A 17596-nucleotide genomic window follows, 5' to 3' on the forward strand; every position below is an offset into this window, starting at 1 on the left:
GTATTGAGGACGACCTCCGAAAGGGTGTCTTAGCAAAGACCACTAGAAGGGGTTACCAGGTATCCACCTCAACCGGATCTCGCCATTACGGTCAGACAAACAAGATTGATGAGGTCAACCTCGTCGAACCATCTGCCAAGAAAACTGAGCGCCCCCAGAGAGTGTTCACCAACATAGGGTCGACTTATGCAAGTGCCCTGAAAAGGCTCATGGACCAGGGGAAGCTACAACCGATCGGACCCACCCCGGATGCGACCGACGCCAAGAAGTCCCGATTTTGGAACCTCAACGCCTACTGCCAGTATCATCGAGGGAAGGGGCATGGTACCGAAAATTGCTTCAAACTCAAGCATCTCATTCAAGACATGATTGAGAAGGGAGATTTGCCTATACCCCCACCAACTAAGCCGAACAACAAGACGAATCCTTTGGGAATTCACGCCATCTCTAACGATGAGCCGACCCTAGAGTGCTCTCACCTCATCTTGCCGATTGACGACGAGGTGAATGTTCTGGAAAAGGATCCTTCAGACGGGGTGTTTGTGTTTAGTGCTGCCACAATGCTCACTATGTTTCAACAACTTGAAGAGGCCATAGCCAGCCTGTCTGAAAGAATCACCCGACTCGACGACGCCTATCGTCGACTCATCTTCAATCCCCCAACACCGCGCCCAAGGGAGAATTCCCCAAGCATTCAAAACTACCCACCCCAAGGGAGAATTCCCCAAGAATTCCCCTAAGCCCATTTAAACCCTAACCCTAACCCTAACCCTAATAGTACCTACCCAGCCGCCTCCCTCACTACACACTCCCTCAACCCGCCTCCCTTCCTCATCAACACCAAATCTCAGTTTTCACGCTTGGAGAGAGAGAGAGAGTGGCCATGGGTGTTGACGGCACAACAGGGATGAGCTAGGGACTATCGTCGACGACTGTGGGTGGCCGTGGTGGCTGTTGTGGTGGCGGAAAGGTAAGCATTCAACCCCCTCCTCTGTTTTTCGCATTGATGTCGGGTTTTTGGAGGTTGTTGCGTGTCTTAGGGAGGTAATAAGGGTGGTTGTTGACGGGGTATATGGGTAGGGTGGTCAGTGACGAGTGTAGTGGTGGTAGTTATGGTGGTTTTTGGTGGTTGTAGTGGCTGTGAAAGGCGGCAGCGACAGGGGGTAGCAAACAGGTTTAAGCAGGGGTTTTCAGGCGGTTTAGATGGTTAGGTTGGGGTGGCACCACCGTGGACTCGGGGGAGGTCGAAATGGTGGTGCCACGGTGTCTGGGTTTGTGGGCTGACGGAGAGCAGGGCCGTGGCGGTTTGGTAGGAAATGGGTGTTGGTTGCGGTGGTGGTAAGGAGAGGACAGGAGGCGTTTGGTGAGGCACGGTGGTGAACCGGACCGAGTTGCAGCCACTGTTCGACTCGCCGTGCGATCGACCAGGCTGGTGGTGGTTGTTGGTGGTGGGGTCGAAGTGGGGAACATGGCTGGTGGTTGTCGTGGTGGTTCAGGTGGCGTTTGGAAGGGTGTGGGCGAGAGTAAAGTGCGGGTTGTGGAGTCGGGTTGTTTGAGTTGTTCGTTTGACTCGGGTTTTTCCTTAAATCGTTTAATTCATTTATATTAGTTATTTAATTTAACTCCCGAGTTATTTAAAATGTTTAGAGACGGTTTTATGTCGGGATTGCTAGAGTTGTTCAAATGCTTGATTCGTCTCATCGTATAATTCGTTTAATCCTCTAATTATCGATTTGGTTTTAGTTCCGAGTTATTTAAGATAAAATAATAATTAATTAATTAGAGACAGGTTTAATGAAAAAGCTACTATATCGGGAAAGTTTCCATTCTAAGAAATTCTACTTTAGTAACTTTCTATTTTGGGAAGTTGGGGCAAATACTAATCGGGTTATTTTAGTTATCAGTTGGGCATAAGTTTGGTGTCGGGATTGTATTTCGGGAAAGCTTCTATTTCTGGAGATTTCTATATTTAGTAGTTAGTAATTATAAATATTATAATTGTTTTAGGTGACGGATTTGTGAAGGATCGATAATGAGATTCGTTGCTTTATTTTCTGGACTGCTTGAACTGCTTAATTGGATTTGCTGGCACTTTGAGGTAGGGAAATACACTTGACTTATTATCGTTGTTGTTTAATTGTGTTGACTTGATTCATGGTTGTTGACTTACGTTATGATTCATATATGGGAAGGTGATTGACTGAATTGATCGTATTGAATATGATATCACAACATCGGGTAACCGGCATGGTTTTATGATTTATCAGTTCAGTGATTTATATATATATATATATATATATATATATATATATATATATATTGTGTTGCATTAATTTCTGTTGAGCATTTCATATGCATTGGAGTTGGAGGATGGTGTAGGAGTGACGATGTTGAGATACGATGTGAGTTGTGATAAGGCCCAGGCGGGTTCTTCAGGACTTGCCCTGGTGTCCTCTGCTGCGAGCTGGCAGATCGGCTACGGTCGATATATATAGTCTACCGGGGATCGGTATGGCTGGGTTGTCCGGGGTATGAGATATGAGATATGAGTTGAGATGGAGATGGAGGTGACGGAGGAGCATGCATATCATATTTTGTTGTTTTATTGTTTTCCCTACTCAACCTCGTGGTTGACCCTGTGTATTCGTGAACACCTGTGATGACCCAAATATTGGCGAGCAGACTTGACAGGTTTAAGAGATAGAACGGGAGCTTGGTGGGCGTGAGACACTGGATCAGAAGACTTAGTAGCTAGATCATCATCTAGAAGACTTTCACCTTTATTTATGTTAGTTCTTTGTAATTTGATGTAAAAGAGGTTTTGTAATAATTAAGTTAAAGTAATTATATAATTTTGCCTTGGAGTTTAATTTGTTATTCACTACCTCGGGAAACCGAGATGGTAACAGTCCGGTTTATTAGGGAATGTCTTGCTAAAGGCTCCTTCATAAACCGGGGTGTTACACATACTGCACCCCTTAAGCTAGAAGACCCGGGTAGTTTTTCTGTCCCATGTAATATTGGCACCTTTCCTATAGAGGAAGCCTTATGTGACTTAGGAGCCAGTATTAGTGTAATGCCCTTGAGTCTTGCTAGGAAGCTCAAATTGACTAGGTTTGCGGAACCAACATGACAAGATCGGATGGTGATCGCTCTCTACGGTCCAGCCAATAGGAGTCTTAGAGGACATCCCCGTGCAAATAGGGAAGTTTTTCTTCCCTGTTGACTTCGTGGTGTTAGATATGCCTGAAGATGCCCACATCCCTATCATTTTGGGTAGACCATTCCTGCACACTGCTGGTGCAGTTATTGATGTTGGTTCGGGAACTTTGACCTTTAAGGTAGGCAAGCATTCCATTGTCTTTGCCCATACAGCTAGGAAGAAAGACCCCATGTGGCCTGTCACTTGCAATACGGTTTCTGAAAAGAAATCTTATTTTATACTTGCTGATATGCCTGTCTCTATTCCTACTCTTGTTATGACACCTCCGCCCCAGATTGGGAGCAAAGTGGAGGAAGATTCTACTGTTTTAGATATTGCAGGAGCTGGTTTGGGGAAGAAAGAGCCACATGTTGCTCCAGCTGTGAAGGAGCCAATTGTTCAAATAGGTGGTCTAGGATGCCTTAGCTATGGCACTAATGAGGAATCCGAAGATGAGCCAGTCAAAGCAACGGAGTCTGATCTGGATTCCGACGAGTCAGAGGAGGTCATTGAGTGGGAAGATGTCCAACATGTTGATCTGTTGAGCTTGTCGGATGATGAAGTTGAGAAGAGTGCCGCTGAGAAGATGAGCACTGTTGAGGCTACCTCTTGTGGCCAGAAGCCAGTCAAGTGGGCCGTTCCATGGCCGTTCTTGATCAACTATTAGTTGATTGAGACTTCTTCAAAACATTTACCTTTTATTTGCTTTCGTTGAACCTTTTTATTTATTGCTTTTGTGTGCGCGAGACTTCGCAATTTATTTCGTTTGCTTAGGATATTTAATACTTTAGTCGGTTACTTTGGGTTTTGCGCAATTTTGGACGCGTATTATTGTGCATTTGCAGGTTTTTAGACCTTATTAGCTCATGTTCTTGAGCTAATTGAGAAATCAGAAAGTTACAGCAGTATTTCCAGTCGATCGACTAACCCTTATGGTCGATCGACTGAGCTGCACAATTCCAGGAGCTTTTGTTCCTGTTCACCTGGTCGATCGACTGGGTGAGATGGTCGATCGATCGTTGCCTGCTGCTGTACCTATTAACGACCTTTCCCCTGCCGTGTTTGGTCGTTTTGCGGAATTGAGGGAGTCTTTCCTTCTCTTTATTTTCCGACATAATTCTGTTTTCTTCAATTTCTTCATCTTATGCACATTGTACCGCTTCAAAAATTGTTTTCTCAAACTTATGCGTGGTTCTTTTGTCTTTTCAGGTACTTTTTGGTAGCACTGCTAGCTACTGAAACCTCCTAGCTCACGCTAGTTTGGGGAGGTTTCCTTTTGCTGTGCTTAAAGTCTTGTGAGTTCCAAGTCCTTACTTCATATCTTGTTTAGTTAATTTTCTCGCAAATTCCCGTTTCTCTTTTCTTTCATTACATGATTTTGTATAATGGGGATATTGTGCGATTTGGTTTGGGGAAGGGTTTTGCGTCACATATCATTTGCTTGCATTCACGTTTACATTTCAGTTTGCATTTGTTTATTTCAGTTTGCATTTGTTTGTTTCGTTTCTCATATATATAAAAATTCAAAAAAAATTGAAAAATTTCAAAAAATGCACGTTTATTTTAGCATATACGTCAAGTCGGAACGGTAGTATTTCAATGATGACATTGCATTTGCATTTGCTCTATCGCCTAAACCTTGCTAATTGACATGTTATTAGTAGAATCATAAATGCATATCTACGAGTTTTCGTTAACTTATTTGCTGGACCTTAGACTTGACTTTGATTTTTGGCAAACTACTTATATTTCTGAGTTTTAGAGCCTATAACTGGTGTCATCTGTGACCAGTTTATCGAGGAAAGTAAGTAGTACTCCTTATGAGACATGTTACATTATTATACACAAATATGAACTTAATCTGCTTAATACATGTATGCATTTGGTTCGTGGTTAGTTGACACATGTGGAAGAGGTCTCCTCTCATTTTTACCCATAAGCTCCACACTGCCAAAAATAGCCTTTTTGTCCCTTTAACTACATCCTACATTTAGCCTGCCTTTGTCAAGCTAGTAGTTTAGTTTTTGGGATTGTTACTTCGTTTTTGGTAGCATATGCTCATGTTTGAGATGTTGTCGGGAAAATGAAAGAAAGAAAAAAAAATAGAAAAAACAAAAAAAAAAGAGAGAAAAATGATTCGAAAAAGAAAAGAAAGAAAAAAAAGAGTGTTGTACTGTATAGGTAGTCGATCGACTGGCATCATCGGTCGATCGACTAGGACCCGAGAAGAGAAAGAGAAAAAATCATTTCGCACGATTCAAGTCTTTATCAAATGGCGATTTATGCTCCCATGTTTCATTTATATATTATGGGGAGTTGATTTATTACGGAGATTGTGAGTTTTGTGCTTGCTATAGCACCGGTCGATTGAAGTTTGAGCAAGAAGTGGATATTGTCATATGGTTTTGTTACGGTACTAGCTTGATCACCTGTACCCCCACATTCCCATAAATGTTTTACCTTTCCTGCCCATTACCTCACATATCCCATATATACCTCGGCATGTGTCATGGTCATTTATTAGGTTGGAATACATATGTACGGTTGTAGAGATTGCTTTCATATTATATTGCAGGCATATTCTTATAGGTCGTAGTTAGGTGAGTGTCACCAACAAAAATAATTCTTTCTATCTTATACTTATAATCACCTGTATTTATTGAGTGATTTGAGCGACCCGTGAGAGTCCAATTTGATAAGTCTCTATAGTCAACGGTTCAGCAGTTTTTAACGACTCTATAACTCGTTTGCATGATTCACATCTCTAATTGATTGTTGGTTGTGCATTAAATCGGTTTAGGCTATTCAATTGCATTTCGCTCTGAGATTGAACTCGTTCCTTTAGATCGGGTCTAGTTCTTGCTTGGGGACAAGCAAGGGTTTGGTTTGGGGAAGTTTGATGCGTGTCTTTTATATGATGTTTTACACCTCATTTTACACGCATTTCAGAGCTCATTTATGTAGTTTAAGGCTACTATTTGCCCCATTTCGTCTACTTTCGTATTTTTATGTAATATTGCAGATTTATGAGGAAATGAGTAGATATTGAGCTAAATCCGTCCCCGGGTATCTTGCATTACATTTGACATGAAGTATTTACTTAAAGAACGAGCTTGGTGCGCATTTCAAGGACCGAAAGATAAATCCACGAGAAGTTAAAAGTCAAGAATCAGCTAAAGCGGTCGATCGACTGGCTCCCTTAGTCGATCGACCAACCCACGACTTCCAGGAACTACTGTGCATCGCAGACTAGTCGATCGACCGGTCATAGTGGTCGATCGACCAAACCGCTACTTCAGACGTGAATCAATAGATCGAGAAACTTGAAGCCCAAAGCTATGTTAGGTTTAAGAATAAAGTTACGTGAGTTTGCTATATAACGTAACTTAGTTTACAGAGATATTCATTCAGTTCTTTATCAGTTTTAGCATATCAAATAATTAGGGTTCGGGATATTGCTTTCGTTCGTTCTTTTAATCTTTCCGTTACCATTCATCTTCACGGTATTTTCCTCTGCTTATTCTTAGTTTCATTACATTATCGTTCATAGCACAGAATTGTTAGTTAGTTTCCCGAAGCCATAATTATCGTTTTATGCTAGCCTTTTATTCCGTCAATTTAAGCATGAATACAATAGTTAATTTCATTAATTCCATTATTGTTATCATTCCGAGTATGAGTAGCTAAATTAATTGTGCTAGGATGTAGGGGATCTGTAGGTTAGGCGGCATTAGATTTAACACGGCCTGAAATTGCATGCCGCTCGAACGACAGGGTTCCCTGGTCGATCGACTGGCCACGCTGAGATTGTTTCGTTTTAATTGTTTTAATTGTTGTGTTTGACGAATGGAGTGCACGCGACTAGTTGAATACCTAGGATTTGACCGACCCAATAAAGATCGAAAGATAGGGAAGGGAGATAGCCTACTTAATTAAGACGACTAGATTAATTAGATCGAAAGATAGATTAATTTAGACCTTTAGTCACTTTTCAGGACAAGACTCATCATTAGTGACATTAGGGACCTGTAGCGAGATCGAAAGATGCTACCTGTGAGAGTGGACCGGAAGGACCTCTTATTTTCCCATCTCACATGATTGTTTTAGACCTACCTAGTTTGCTGCCGCCGAAACTATAGTGAACCGACCATCCTTGCACCCTTTTAATCCTTTATTTTTATCCGTTTAATTAGTTTACTGTCTTTTATTTGCCTTTAGCTATAGACCGAATCAACTCAATCCCCACACACTGTTACCTTAGACCGAAATTAGACATCTAATAATTACATCTGCCTCTCTATGGTTCGACCCTGTTACCACTGGCTTTTGTTAGTTTTAATAGGTTTTATAAATTCTATTTTTGGTACTCACAACGACGGGTATCAAATGACAAGGACAAATGGTTCACACAACGAGTTACAATGCTAAAGGAACAAGGACAAATTGTTAACATAACGAGTCTCAGAATGACAAATCGTTGACACAAAGAGTCACAATAACTAATGAACAAGGAGAAATGATTCATAATGACAAGGATAAATGGTTCACACAAAGAGTCACAATGACTTATGAACAAGGAGAAATGGTTCAAACAACGATTCACAATGACTAATGAATAAGGACAAATGGTTCACGCAACGAGTCATAATGACAAGAACAAATGGTTCACATAACGAGTGATAATAACTAATGAAGTTCATCATACTGTGAAAGCTGATATCATTGAAGTATCTGGGTTTGTGGAAGATACCTTGCCTTTCAAATATCTAGGTGTACCTATTGTGTCTGGCAGGCTCTCAGCTAATCACTGTGCTATTTTGATTGATAAAATAACAGCCAAAATTAGAGGGTTTGGCTCCAGGAAACTCTCTTATTGTGGCAGGTTAACATTGGTGAATGCAGTCCTGACTTCCTTGTATAGCTACTGGGCCAATATTTTTATGATCCCTAAGGGTGTACTCAGAAGAATTGATGCTTTGTGTAGGAACTATCTTTGGGATAGTTCTACTGAATTCCTGAGGTCACCTCCAGTTAGCTGGGAGAAATTGTGTGTACCAAAAACTGAAGGAGGATTGGGTGTTAGAAACAGCTATTATTGGAATGCAGCCACTGTGGGTAAGCTTGTGTGGTGGATTCATTCTAAGCCTGATGCTCTTTGGGTTAGATGGGTCAATCACATTTATATGAAGGGTAATTCTTGGGCTTCCTACTCTCCTAAACCAGATGTTGCCTGGAGTTGGAGGTCTATCTGTAAACTTAAAGCAAAGTTCCCCTTGGTTTTCTCTACTGGTGTATGGAGTACCACTCCTCCTGGGTATTCTGTTTCCAGTGGTTATGAGTTGATCAGGACCCACTACCCACGGGTCCCTTGGTCCAAATACATTTGGAATGTCTGGAGTGTGCCTAAGCACACCTTTATTAATTGGCTAATAGCCAGAGAGGCCCTGCGTCTGAAGGATAAGCTATTTTTGTTGGGCATCAGTCAGGATGCTTTATGTTTGGTTTGTGGTTTGGATGATGAGACTCATTTACATCTTTTCCAGCAGTGCCATTTCATCAGAAGAATTATGGGGATGCTCAGTGCAAAGCTTCAGATTCGTCTTCCCCTCACTGATACTTTGGCTTGGGTTCATAGCAAGCCATGGTCGAAGATTAAGAAGAAGGTTACTATTGCTTGGATTCAGGCCGCATACTACATGGTTTGGATTCAGCAAAACAATGTTTTTGTGGATGGCACCCTTGCTCATCCGAATAGAGTTGTCTATGATATAGTTAGCATGATGAAAATTCGTTGTACTTTTTGGCTTCAAAATGTAATGTCGTCTAGAGATAAGGAATGGATAGTTATGATTAGCTCCTAATTATAATTATTCATTACCTTCAAATTGTACCATTAGTTGGTAGTTTGTAAATTGTTTGTCATTTGGTTTTTAATGAGAAGCTAACCTTTCACCAAAAAAAAAAACTAATGAACAAGGATAAATGGTTCACACAATGTGTAGATACCCAGTATCTGCTAAGACTCCAACAAACACCCGACGATTATCGGAATACAACATGTTTTTGAATCGCGGCGTTTGATCGACAGTTTGTGTACAACTTTACGTCGGAAAACTTAAACGATTTCGAAAATAAAACATCTCAAAAAATTTCAAAAATACCTGGAGTGTTTAATGCACGACGACGGGGTCCCAATGACACTAACTAGAGTCAAAATCGACATCGGACCAATAACCGACTCAAAAATTCAAATCTCGACTCCAACAACGAGTCAAACCGAGTCAACCACAAAAAAACAAAACATTTCAAACCTTCTACCTTAAGTTTTCCCGGATTCATGTTGGTCAAGTACCAAACATGTGACTACAAAACCTAGGATAGAACAAATCATGATTGCGTTTGTTGTGAAAGTGACAACACAGCTCAAAGACCCGCGACGTGGCTCGCGCCTCTTTGAGCAGCCCAGGTGGCCACGTCGTTCAAAACTCACACAACCACTCATTCTCCTATAAATACCCCTCAAATGGCACCCATTTGGGACTCACACGAGTGTCCGCCCCCTCTTTTCTCCCTTAAAATTCTCGACTCGCCTTCTTAAGTCACAACCCGACGCGTATTTACGACCTACCGATCGTAAACACGAGTCTTACACATTGTTTGTTACCGTCATCGTGCATTAAACCACTTGACCGACCACTTCGACCACTACACCATCACTAAACTTTTAAAAACACTCTTTTACTTACCAAAACGGTTTTAAACCAAGTTTTTTCTGATCAAACGAGTTGTTACACTTACGTCGGTCACTCGCCATAACCAAACATGTAAGTATGAGGGTGTAAAAATCCTCTTTTGTTATGTTTTCATTTGTTTCATGACTCTAACATGCTAAAACATGCATAAGATGAACCAAAACATGGAATAAACGAGCCAAAACTGATTTTTGGTCTGAGGCAGAAGCCCCTTAGGTCGCCAACTAGCTCGCGCCTAAATGGGGTATTCAGACCAGATATCAACCGTGTTTGTTCTCGTCATTTCCCTTAATGCATTTTTCATATTTGTAATCGGTTTTCACCATTACAAGTATTTTCGAACCTTTGTTGTTTTATTTCACATGTTTTAACCATAAAGCATTTTTCACCCTTGGTTCTTTATACCATGACGGTTAAATCCATGTTTCGGTGATAATATTTGGTTAATGACATTTACAATGTATTTTAAAGCCTTTTATTTCATTTCTTTACATTTTCAAACAAACATACTAGTCACCAACACAAAGTCATCCTTGGTTCTACATACCATGCCGGATTTTAACCCGGGTACGATGATGAGTACCGACTAATTACATTCAAATGGACTTAAAACAATTAGTCCATAATCATTTTCAAAACTATTCATGTTAAGTTTGTCAAACCGAACTCGACACCGAATATTATCAAATAATGATGATTATTCGGGTCTAGTTCTTCAAATCAACAAATGCGGTCTAAACGACCCCTTCAAATCAAACCGGGTTCAAACACCCATTTTCAACACGTTTTACAACGTTTTCCAAAAGGTCAGAACATGGCACATAAACCGTGGGCTAACCAGCGCCTAAACAGGCTCTCCATTTCTCATTTTCAAAACCAAAGGTAAGCCCTTTATATCGCCAGCTGGCTCGCGCCTCATGTAGCTGTCTGATACAGGGCCTATTCCCTTCCAGCATTAGTCTAGGACGATCCCGACTCCGGCTAACCCGGATATAGGACAGATCCGATGACTATTCAAACCATATTTGCAAAATGCCTTACTAAGACAAATGGATCATGTTATGCACGCTAAACCAAATACGGTAAATGGATGTTTAATTTCCGTCTTGCATGCAAATCAATCATTAATCCAACTCGACATCTTATACTTGATACTTGGATTAAATCAACTGACTTAGAAAGCTCTCACATGTTAGGTTTAAATCATTGGATGCACATTCATGCATTTAAACCGTTTTATCAACTTTTGCATTCACCCAACCAAGATCGATCAGTAGAGGCCGCTAAACGCGGGCGAGATTGGGTGTCTGATTAAAGGGCTTCCCAATACGTACCTTCACCTCTTACTTAGAAACTTTGGATAGTGGACGACCTTATTTAGAGCGTACGAGAGTCATTCTAGAGATAGGATACTAAAGAGGGACGATTTCCTTATCTTTAGTACCTATGTTAAACGCTGCTTTGTGCTTCGATTTGACCGAGGTATAAAGTGGAATTCGAACGGGTTCCAGGCATCCCACAAATGCTTGGTGGCGACTCCGAACATCTCTATCGTTTCGAGACCCTTACCAAGACGAAACCGACCGATCTAAAACGATCCGGTCGAAAGCATTTTTACCCTGCCGAGCGTGGCTTTCAAAAAAAGACCGTTGTATGTCCACAGATCGAGGTGGGCTTGCAGGTGGGCCATGTCCACAGATTGGCGACTCCGCTGGGGAAATCTAGGACACTTACGTCTTTGTGATCCCTAGATGGTGAGACTCGAATGAGGTCTTGGTTGGAATGCATTAATTGATATTACCGTCACGGTCGGGTTCCCTGTCCGGGCCCAAAGCCTAACCCTTTTCGACCAATTGGCTCGTTTAGTCGGCGTGAGTTTTCTCATCCCCGCGTTTTAAATCCCGGTTGAGTCAAACATACCGTTGACGTTACACATTTTTGTTTCGTCAAAGAGCTTTCATCACTTTCGAGCACGAGGCTAGGGCACCCTCCTTACACATTTTGTTTGGATTGGTATCCCTCTCGCAAATCGGGGTTTGATCGTTTGGTGTGTAACCCACCCTTCTAAGCCAAAACCAGTGTTAGCATAATGCATAATATAATGAAACTGTGAGTGCTTATGTGGTATCTGATCATAAGTCCTTCTGTGTCATTTTCAACTTTCAAAAACACCTCTTTGCGCCGTTATAATGGCCATTCCAAACCTCGGTCTTTCGCCGACCGATGCACACCTTTCTAGGCCGTCGTAATGACGATTTTCAAACCCGGTTTTGTATAACCATTTAAACACGCCTTTCTAGGCCGTCGTAATAACGATTTTCAAACCCGATTTTGTATAACCATTTTAACACGCCTTTCTAGGCCGTCGTAATGACGATTTTCAAACCCGGTTTTGTATAACCATTACAACACGCCTTTCTAGGCCATCGTAATGACGATTTTCAAACCCGGTTTTGTATAACCATTTCAACACGCCTTTCTAGGCCGTCATAATGACGATTTTCAAACCTGGTTTTGTATAACCATTTCAAAATCACCTTTTTACGTCGTTATAATCGCCGCGTCTAGACACGGGTTTTAACCCATTTCGCGCCGACAATGGCTCTTTCAAAACCCGAGAAAAGCACACACCCTTTTTCTCGAGACACTTTCGGGGTCCCGAGGACCATGCACCGTCCCCGAGACCTCTTCAAACATTTCAAACTCGATTTTAAAAACATACAATTTTGAATTTCAAAACCGTCTTTGGAAACAATGCACTATTTTCCGAGCCGAATCAAACTCAAACCGTGTTTGGCAAATAAACTTAAGACAACCCTTTCAACTGATCGACTTGCGGAGATTTCTATCTTCGAAAGCTACCCATTAAAAGCGACAAACGAATCTCTTTGAAAATATCTATTTTCGAAAACTTCAGTCCGCCATTCCAATTCCGCCTCGTGTCTATCGAGGCAAAGCAAACGTACTTATGGGTCTTTACTTATGAGTCTTCTCACCACGAGACCCGTCCAATGGCGTCGCGCCGTCATGATTGGACTCCTGTCAAAGGTTCGGTCAAACACCGTCACGTCATAAATCGAGTCAGCACCGAGGGACCACACACGGTCGCCCCGTCTTGTTGAGTCTGTCTTTGTCTCGTCCTCTGCGTTTAGTCTTGGAACCGTGTCGGATTGAGTTGTAATGTGAGCCGTTTTTCTGCCTTAGAGCCATGGCCCCGTCTTCAGCTTCATCCAACAACAACAATAATAACAACAGAGATGTCACAACTGATCAGCTAGCCAGCCTGCTTACCGCCCTTAAGGTCACCCTAGATCGCGTCGAGACCCGTATCGACGCCCTGGAGAACAAGGAAACTGGGGAACATAATACCCCACCTCTGACTGAAACTAAGAAAAGACTGAAACTCTTGGAGGAACAGCTCCTAGCCCGGGGTAACAACATCCATCTTGCGAACAACCGAACGTTCGAGCCTGTCGGGGACCAGTTACCTGACAACTTCACCCTGGCTGACGTGCCTAAGTTCAAGGGAGTGGAGGACCCACTCAACCATATTCGTGCTTTCAAGGACTACATGGTCATTAAGGGGGTCAAACCGGAGCTCTTTACCCGAATCTTCCCATCCTCTTTGGAGCCGATTCCTCGCCAATGGTACTACTCCTTGGACCCGAAAAACCTTACTACTTGGGATGAGATCGCAGTTGAGTTTGCCAAGCAGTATGTCGACAACGTCGAAATCCAGGCCAACACTCGCACTCTCGAGGTGTTAACCCAAACTGACAAGGAAGGGTTTACTGAGTTCCTAATCCGCTGGAGGAGGGTGAGTACTCAATTGGTCAGTAAGCCAGGTGAATCAACTCTGGTGGAAAAATTTGTCAACAATCTCCGCCAGGTTTATGCCAACCTACTGAGGTATCAGAATATCAAACCTTTCCAAGATCTGCAAATTCTGGGGACACGTATTGAGGACGACCTCCGAAAGGTTGTCTTAGCAAAGACCACTGGCAGGAGTTACCAGGGATCCACCTCAACCGGATCTCGCCCTTACGGTCAGACAAACAAGATTGATGAGGTCAACCTCGTCGAACCATCTGCCAAGAAAACCGAGCGCCCCCAGAGAGTGTTCACCAACATAGGGTCGACTTATGCAAGTGCCCTGAAAAGGCTCATGGACCAGGGGAAGCTACAACCGATCGGACCCATCTCGGATCCGACCGACGCCAAGAAGTCCCGATTTTGGAACCCCAACGCCTACTGCCAGTATCATCGAGGGAAGGGGCATGATACCGAAAATTGCTTCAAACTCAAGCACCTCATTCAAGACATGATTGAGAAGGGAGATTTGCCTATACCCCCACCAACTTAGCCGAACAACAAGACGAATCCTTTGGGAATTCACGCCATCTCTGACGATGAGCCGACCCTAGACTGCTCTCACCTCATCTTGCCGATTGACGATGAGGTGAATGTTCAGAAAAAGGATCCTTCAGACGGAGTGTTTTTGTTTAGTGCTGCCACTATGCTCACTATGTTTCAACAAGTAGAAAAGGCCATAGCCAGCCTCTTTGAAAGAATCACCCGACTCAACTACGCCTACCGTCAACTCATCTTCAATCCCCCAACACCGCGCCCAAGGGAGAATTCCCCAAGCATTCAAAACTACCCACCCCAGGATGGATTGCTCCCGCGACCATTCTGGCATAGACCTCACGAAAATCACCTTCAAAATAATCACCCTCAAAATAATCACCTTCAAAATAACTACCCTCAAAATAACTACCCCCATAAAAATCGCCCTCACAAAAATATTCCCCACAAGAACTACCCGCCGAGGAATACCTCTCTGAGGTATCCTCGAGACTCCGAAATTAACGGCATATGGAGGGATGATGTTGGGGATGTCTATATCCTCCCAGGAAAGGAAAAGCGGATGAAAGAAATCGGACATCTCACCCGGTCCGGACGTCCCTATCAAAATCCGAACAATCCAACGGTCGTTCCAACAACGAATGACCAAATCGTCCCAGAGGTGGACACTCAACCAAAGGCCCCCGAGAACTCAATTCTGAAACATCTCCAAAAAGCAAAAGCCGAAATCTCAATTTGGCAACTGATCGCAACGTCTTTTGAGCACCGACAGGCCTTGTGGTAGGCCTTGGGAAAATTAACCGTGCCCCCAACTCTTCCCCAGAAGAAATAGTGGCGCACATGACGAGAGACGCCCCTGATCTGAGTAACCCGGTCGTCTTCTCCGACGAGGATATCTCTCCGTTCGGAGCCAATCATAACCTGGCCCTGTACATCACCGTGCAATGCCTCCAGAAAAATATACCAATGGTCCTCGTGGATGACGGTTCCGCCGTGAATGTCATTCCTCTCAAAACTACCCACAGGCTGGGTATCAAGGAATTTAATTTGATCCCAACGAATCAAGGAGTACGCGCCTACGACGGTACTCGTCGCAAGGTCGCTGGGCTAGTCACTTTGACCATCGCAACCAGACCCTTAGAAAGATAAACCAGTTTTCAAGTAGTCGACATCGACGCGTCCTTCAACATGCTCCTGGGACGTCCCTGGATTCACACCGTCAAGGCGGTCACATCAACGCTCCACCAGAAGATCAGGGTCCCCTTCAACGGGAGAGCAATCACGATTCCCCCTTCCCCAATCAAAGCAGTTATGAGAAGGGGGATAGACTCCCAAGCCATTGAGGAGGACGACAATGAAATGTGGGGTTTCCAAGCCGTAAACGCCATAACTGATGAATCGGCAACCTCTGAGTGTGGCTCGTTCACCAACCTCACGGTCAACCGTATTATGATGCGCCAGGGTTACTTCCTGGGTTTGCCGCTCAATACTAAACGACCCATTGCCTCCCTTAAAACAGGCTAAGGTCCCCAACATTCCCTTTGGGCTGGGGTACGAACCTACTGACGAAGATATCCGGGAAATGAACCTCCTAGTCCAAAAACGCAAGAAGCACGGAGTCATCCTCGTCCCTACCATCTGACTCTCAAGGGATACTTTGTCCGCGAGGGAGAGTCTGAGCCCTACCATGGCTTTCCGGAACCGATCTATGACTCTGTGGCCAAGGCTAGGTACCCGGGAGTGGAAGTCTTCCAGGACTGCTACTTTATCCCCGACAACATCGAAGCTGCATCAACTGAGTCCAAGCCGTCACCATGCCTTGACGGGCAAGCTGTCACACTCCTCTTTGGGGAAGATAACGTCAAACACCTCGACTATGAGGACATCATCAACATCGCCCTGAAAGACAATCAATTTGATCCAACCGCCTTGATCTCCGATACTGACCCGGAGAAAGCTACCCAAGGCTGGAGGAAGACCGTCAAGTGGACCGATCGCCAAGGTCGCGTTCTCAAGATAACAGCTGGAGAAGGCTCTATGTTCAAGGAGGGAAGTGAAGGAGGATCTGAGTCTGAGTCTGAGTCGGAGTCAGAGTCTGTCATTGCTCCTAATGCTCCTAATGTCCCGTTCAAGGTCCCCTTCCCACTATTTCATCACAAAGTCGTGGCTGATTCAGAGGCTGAGTCTAGTAGGGTCACCCCCACTCCCATGAAAGGTGACAACCTGGAGCCTGTTCCAGGGGCCACTTCCTCTGTTGTGTTGCCTCTGACTGACCACGAGCTGTCTGTCCTTTCCGAGCTTTTTGCTTGTGTCAACTTAATGAACGCTAAGTTTGCTTATGACTCTTCTCAATTTAACTGCAATGCGAATCTGAATGACTATGAGGAATTTGACTTGAGTGACTACCCACCTCACTTAGCCAAAGAACTTGACAAACGGGAAACCAGAACCCCCATCATTGAGGAAACCGAACCTATTAACGTAGGAACCGACAATAAACCTCAAGAACTTAGGATATGGACAACCCTGGACCCCTCGGAAAGACAACAGTTCATTGACCTCCTCCACGAATACAAGGACGTGTTCGCCTGGTCTTACAAAGACATGCCTGGGATTGACAGGGAAATTGCAGAGCACCGGATACCCATTAAACTGGGGCTAAACTGTGAAATGTAACTACGCCGGATGCGTCCTGAGTGGGCCCTAAAATCAAAGAAGAAGTGGACAAATAGTTCAAGGTCAGGTTCATCAAAGTGTCCGAATACTCGACCGGGTGGCCAACATTGTGCCGGTACCAAAGAAAGACGGAAGAATTCGGGTTTGCGTCGACTTCGGGGGATCCGAATAAGGCAAGTCCAAAGGACGACTTCCCTTTGCCACATGTTGACATTCTCGTGGATAATACTTTATAGAACATGCTCTACTATCATTCATGGACGGGTATGCTGGGTACAACCAGATTAAAATGGCTGAGGAAGACATGCACAAAACTGCGTTCACTACACAGTGGGGTACATATTGCAACACGGTCATGCCTTTCGGCCTCATCAACGCCGGGGCAACCTATCAGAGAACCGCTACCACTCTCCTACATGATATGATGAACAAGGAGGTAGAGGTATATGTCGATGACATGATCGTCAAATCGAAAGAACGGGACGGCCACATTATCGCCCTCCGGAAATTCTTCACTCGTCTGCGGAAATATAACATGAGACTAAATCCTCAGAAGTGTGCATTCGGGGTTACCTCCGGAAAACTCTTGGGACATGTCGTC

This window comes from Silene latifolia, chromosome Y, assembly GCF_048544455.1.
Source record: "Silene latifolia isolate original U9 population chromosome Y, ASM4854445v1, whole genome shotgun sequence".
Taxonomy (NCBI): Eukaryota; Viridiplantae; Streptophyta; class Magnoliopsida; order Caryophyllales; family Caryophyllaceae; genus Silene; species Silene latifolia.